This window comes from Oncorhynchus mykiss, chromosome 23 (assembly GCF_013265735.2).
Source record: "Oncorhynchus mykiss isolate Arlee chromosome 23, USDA_OmykA_1.1, whole genome shotgun sequence".
Lineage (NCBI taxonomy): Eukaryota > Metazoa > Chordata > Actinopteri > Salmoniformes > Salmonidae > Oncorhynchus > Oncorhynchus mykiss.
Genome location: NC_048587.1, coordinates 35,608,815 through 35,615,662, shown reverse-complemented (window position 1 = coordinate 35,615,662; position 6,848 = coordinate 35,608,815).

Sequence of the window (6,848 nt, the reverse complement as noted above, 5' to 3'; positions counted from 1 at the left end):
TGTTCCTTGCCCAGAGCCCAAGCCCCCCAGGTTGGAGCCACAGCCTGCAGCTAAAGCAGAGGTCTAACACAGTTCCCTTCCTCCCTGGCAGGTCCAGAGTCAGTTTCCCTGTTGGGTCCAGAGTCGCTTTCTCTGTCAGGTCCAAAGTTTTCAGCACTAGGCTTCCAACCCTATAGTTTCGCTGTCTCCAACTCTAGTCGGCCCTCAGTTCACTGCTCCATCAAGCTATACGTTCACTGCCCAACTAGGTCAGCAGCCTCTGGCCTCAGTTGATCAGTCGGCAAGCAGTCAGCTCCTTCAGGGCTACACATCAAACCTCCTGCCCTAGTTCTAGGCCCTGGGTCTCCTGTCCCACTAGGCACCCAGTCACCTGGCTATAGCGCTTAGCTATAAGTTCCCTGCTCAGCTAGGTTTACAGCCTCCCGCCATACCTGGCTTGCAGTCTTCAGTCTTAGTAGTGGGTTCCAAATCCGCTGCCCTGTCAGGCCCTTTCCAGGCCTGCTAGGCCCTCAGCCCCCTGTCCTGGGGGACCCACCATTCCCTGCCACTGAAAAACATCCCCACAGCATGATGTTGCCACCACCATGCTTCACCATAGGGATGGTGCCAGGTTTCCTCCAGACGTGACATTTGGCATTCATGCCAAAGAGTTCAATCTTGGTTTCATCAGACCAGAGAATCTTGTTTCTCATGGTCGAAGAGTCTTTAGGTGCCTTTTGGCAAACTCCAAGTGGGCTGTCATGTGCTTTTTACTGAGGAGTGGGATCCGTCTGGCCACTCTACCATAAAGGCCTGGTTGGTGGAGTGCTGCAGAAATTGTTGTCCTTCTGAAAGGTTCTCCCATCTCTACAGAGGAACTCTGGAGCTCTGTCAGAGTTACCATCGGATTCTTGGTCATCCCCGTGACCAAGGCCCTTCTCCCTCGATTGCTCAGTTTAGCTGGACGGACAGCTCTAGGAAGAGTCTTGGTGGTTCCAAACGTCTTCCATTTAAGAATGGAGGCCACTGTGTTCTTCGGGACCTTCAGTGCTGCAGACATTTTTTTGGTACCCTTCCACAGATCTGTGCTTTGACACAATCCTGTCTCGGAGCTCTACGTACATTTCCTTTGACCTCATGGCATGGTTTTTGATCTGACATGCACTGTCAACTGTGGGGCCTTATATTGACAGGTGTATCCCTTTCCAAATCAGGTCCAATCAATTGAATTTACCACAGGTGGAGTTGTAGAAACATTTCAAGGATGATCAATGGAAACAGGATGCCAGTTCTGAGTCAATGTGCAGGGGTACAAGGTTGTTGAGGTAATTGAGGTAATACAGTATGTACATGTGGGTAAAAGTGACTAGGCAATTAGGATAGATAATAAAAATAGTAACATCAGCGTATGTAGAGTTTGTCTATGTGTGTGTGTGTGGCGTCAATATGCATGTGTGTGTCAGTGTTGTATGTGTGAGTGTGTGGGTCTAGTGAGTGTGCATAGACCCAGTGTTGTATGTGTGAGTGTGTGAGTCTAGTGAGTGTGCATAGACCCAGTACAAAACACTTAATATCAATAAATAAATAATAAAGGGGTTTAATGTAAATTGTCCGGGTAGCCATTTGACTAATTGTTCAGCAGTCTTATGGATTGGGGGTATAAGCTGTTCAGATGCCTTTTAGTTACAGACTTGGTGCTCCGCCACCACTTGCTGTGTGGTAGCAGAGAGAACAGTCTATGACTTGGGTGGCTGGAGTCTTTGACCATTTTTAGGGCCTTCCTCTTACACCACCTGGTATAGAGGTCCTGGATGGCAGGGAGTTCGGCCCCAGATGCCGAGCAGTTGTCATACCAAGTGGTGATGCAGTCAGGCAAGATGCTCTCAATGGTGCAGCTGTAGAACACATAGTTGTGTTCTGTGGGTGCCACTGTGTAGGCTGATACCCCATTTCATGGGTGCGCAATCCATAGGTAAGGCTGTAGAGTTCAATATGAATGTTCAATAACCACAATAGACTGACTAGAAAAGTGATTTTCCGCAGTCGAAGTCCTGCAATAATAGCTAAGACATTAATATTTGTGTAAACTCTACATAGTTATGTTCTGTGAGTGTCACTGAGTAGGCTGATACCCCCATTTACATTGTTGCACAATACATAGGTTAGGCTGTACAGTGCAATATGAATATTTAATACGCACAAAATACAGTACTGCAATAAGAGCCATTTTTTCAGTTTAATGTCGAACTAATTCATTATTGTATTCCATTAAAAATTAGGTAACAACATCCCAAACTTGTTTAACATTATCTAGTCCAAATATGGCATGATTCCACTATTTGTATCCGTTTACATCACAATTAATGAGGGACTTTAATTTTGAAGGCGAACCGCACATTCCTGGAAAGCCCCACGATTGAAAACTTTTTTTCGGCAGGGTCAGCACACGCCGACCCCTCCCACCGCTGACCCCGCCCTGTTTCTCCAGACATTTCTGCTCTTGGGTTCTATTTTAAATTGGTCGTACTTACTGTGTGATTCGTGGGTTACCTCATGTTGATAATTCACTCATTTTTAAATAATGTGCAAGTTTTGGTAGGCAGAGACGGTATAGAATGTATTGAATTCCTTCAAAATCTCTGTTACAAGGTAGCCTAGCATAGCCTATTAGCCTAAATACAGTACCAGTCAAAAGTTTGGACACACCTACTCATTCTCGGGTTTTTCTTAATTTGTACTATTTTCTACATTGTAGAATAATAGTGAAGACATCAAAACTCTAAAATAACACATATGGAATCATGTAATAACCAAAAAAGTGTTAAACAAATCAAAATATGTTTTATATTTTAGATTCTTGATTTTAGAGGCTTTATTACTGCCACATTTAGTGAGTTTGGTACACATCCGGTGGATAGAGATCCGCTTATTATGTTCAACATAGGAGGGCCAAGCACAGGAAGCAGCTCTTTCAGTAGTTTAGTTGGAATAGGGTCCAGTATACAGCTTGAAGGTTTAGAGGCCATGATTATTTTCATCATTGTGTCAAGAGATATAGTACTAAAATACTTGAGTGTCTCTCTTGATCCTAGGTCCTGGCATAGTTGTGTAGACTCAGGACAACTGAGCTTTGGAGGAATAAGCAGATTTAAAGAGGAGTCTGTAATTTGCTTCAAATGATCATGATCTTTTCCTCAAAAAAGATAATAAATGTATCACTGCTGAAGTGAAAGCCATCCTCTCTTGGGGAATGCTGCTTTTTAGTTAGCTTTGCGACAGTATCAAAAATAAATTTAGGATTGTTCTTATTTTCCTCAATTAAGTTGGAAAAATAGGATGATCGAGCAGCAGTGAGGGCTCTTCGATACTGCACGGTACCGTCTTTCCAAGCTAGTTGGAAGACTTCCAGTTTGGTGTGGCCCCATTTCCGTTCCAATTTTCTTGAAGCTTGCTTCAGAGCTCAGGTATTTTCTGTGTACCAGGGAGCTAGTTTCTTATGACAAATGTTTTTTGTTTTTATGGGTGCTACTGCATCAAGGGTATTGTGCAATGTTAAATTGAGTTCTTCAGTTAGGTGGTTAACTGATTTTTGTACTCTGACATCCTTGGGTAGGCAGAGGGAGTCTGGAAGGGCATCTAGGAATCTTTGTGTTGTTCGAGAATTTATAGCACAACTTTTGATGATCCTTGGTTGGGGTCTGAGCAGATTATTTGTTGCGATTGCAAACGTAATGAAATGGTGGTCAAAAAGTTGAATGAAAAAAAGTTGAGTAAGGGAAAAACTAAAAATATAAACGGCAATGAAAAAGTAAAAACCGTAAAGTTGTCAGGTAGCAAAGTAAGGTTATTTGTCAAATGATAGTCAAGCATCGATCATCATGTCACCAAGATCAGACCCTCAATATTTATTGGAAAAGAGCATCAAGATCACTGTGCGCTTTCACCACCCTGTGAAGTTCATCATAAGTTATTTCCACTGTAGTTTAAAAAATATATGTTTTTAACCTTTATTTAACTAGGCAAGTCAGTTAAGAACAAATTCTTATTTTTAATGACGGCCTAGGAACAGTGGGTTAACTGCCTGTTCAGGGGCAGAATGACAGATTTGTACCTCGTCAGCTCAGGGATTTGAACTTGCAACCTTTCAGTTACCAGTCCAACACTCTAACCACTAGGTTACCCTGCCGCCCCAATGAAGACATATATATATTTAAGGGTGACAACACAACACTACATAAAGAGAGACCTAAGACAGCAACATAGCAAGGAAGCAACACATGACAACACAGCATGGCAGAAATGCAACATGACAACTACATGGTAGCAACACAACACACAGCACAGACAACAGCACAAAGGGCAAGAAGGTAGAGACAACAATACATCATGCAAAGTAACCACAACTGTCAGTAAGAGTGTCCATGATTGAGTCTTTGAATGAAGAGATTGAGATTAAACCGTCCAGTTTGAATGTTTGTTGCAGCTTGTTCCAGTCACTAGCTGCAGCGAACTGAAAAGACAAGCGACCCAGGGATGTGTGTGCTTTGGGGACCTTTAAAAGAAAGTGACTGGCAGAACGGGTGTTGTATGAGGAGGATGAGGGCTGCAGTAGATATCTGCAGTAGATTTGAATGGTCAAAACCATTCATCTTGAGGTAACGGGGGAGTGGAGTTCCAAAATGCAATAATATGGCACGCAATTTGACCATTTATAAAATGGTAATATCTTTTTTTTCATACAGACTATCTCAAAAAGAAGTTAAACTTGACCTATTAACCTATTTTAGGTCACAACTCTTGAAGAGGAAGAAACTTGCAGGTGTGTCTGATTAATAAACAATGCAATACTGATGGGTGGTAACATTTAAATAAAACCTAGCCCTGAAAAGAAATTTAGACTTAAAAGTATTTGCACATCAACTTGTAATATTTGATATCCACTTAGTGTACAAAACATTAGGAACACCCCACTAATATTGAGTTGCACCCCCTTTTGCCCTCAGAACAGCCTCAATTCATCAGGGTGTTGAAAGCGTACCACAGGGATGCTGACTGATGTTGACTCCAATGACTCCCAGAGTTGTGTCAAGTTGGCAGGATGTGTTTGGGTGGTGGACCATTCTTGATACACATGGGAAACTGTCGAGCATGAAAAACCCAGCAGTCTTGCACTTCTTACTTCCTACCATACCCCGTTCAAAGGCACTTAAATATTTTGTCTTGCCCATTCACTCTCTGAATGGCATACATACACAATCCATGTCTTAATCGTTTTAAGGCTTAATAATCTTTCTTTAACCTGTCTCCTCCCCTTCATCTACACACAGATTGAAGTGGATGTAACAGGTGACATCAACATGGGATCATAGCTTTCACCTGGATTCACCTGGTCAGTCAAAATGTGTAGAATTACAGGACATTTGCTTAAAAACAGCAAAATTCTCTCTCAGTCTCATTCTCCCTCACCCAACCTGTTTTCTTAAAGGGGGGTGGGGGGGAGCCCCCTGGAGGTTGGTGCCCTGGGTCCCCAAATGCGGTAGTCCAGCCCTGCAGCAAATGCATTCATATGTTCTAACTGCCATCTTATTCTGATTAGGCCTATCTTCACCAAAGCTTTATACAGAAGATAATTATTTTGATTTAAAGTTAGCCAAGGGCGTCCATTGAACTCCTCTACACACCCCGTTCAGCTCTGGCCCTCTGGCCCTGTTTCTGTAATGATCTGCAGCCTTAGTATATAACTGTACCAATCGGCTTTGTTTGGCCGACTGAATGCCAATAATGTCTGTCTTCACCCAGCAGGTGTCAGTAAAGTTCCAGTTGTGTTTTGAATTGATGCACAAACAGTGCCTTCAGAAAGTATTCACACCCCTTGACTTTTTCCACATTTTGTTGTCTTACAGCCTGAATTTAACATTTATTAAATACATATTTTGTGTCACTGGTCTACATACAATACACCATAATGTCAAAGTAGAATTATGTTTTTAGAATTTTTTTACTAATTAATTAAAAATGAAAAGCTAAAAATGTCTTGAGTCATTAAGTATTCAACCCCTTTTGTTATTGCCTAAATAAGTTCAGGAGTAAAAATTAGTTAAACAGGTTATATAAGTTGCATGGACTCTGTTATATACGTTGCATGGACCCACTCTGTGTGGAATAATAGTGTTTAACATGATTTTTGAATGACTACCTCATCTCTGTACTCCAAACATACAATTATCTTTAAGGTCCCTCATTCGGGCAGTGAATTTCAAACACAGATTCAACCACAAAGACTAATGAGGTTTTCAAATACCTCACAAAGAAGGGCACCTTTTGGTAGATGGATCTTTAAAAAGCAGACATTAAATATCCCTTTGAGCTTACTAAAGTTAATAATTACACTTTGGATGGTGTTTCAATACACCCAGTCACAACAAAGATACAGTCGTCCTTCCTAACTCAGTTGCTGGAGAGGAAGGAAACTGCTCATGGATTTCACCACGAGGCCAATGGTGACTTTAAAACGGCTGAAACAGAGTTTAATGCCTGTGATAGGAGAAAACTGAGGATGGATCAAGAACATTGTAGTTACTCCACAATACTAACCTAAATGACAGAGTGAAAAGAAGGAAGCCTGTACAGAATACAAATATTAAAAAACATGCATACTAAAGTTAAACTGCAGAAAATGTGGCAAAGAAATTAACTTCATGTCCTGAAAACAAAATGTTATGTTTGGGGCAAATCCAACACAATACATCACGGGAGAGACGAAGGTTGAAAGTCATGCGTCCTCCGATACACAACCCAACCAAGCCGCACTGCTTCTTAACACGCGCATCCAACCCGGAAGCCAGCCGCACCAATGTGTCAGAGGAAAC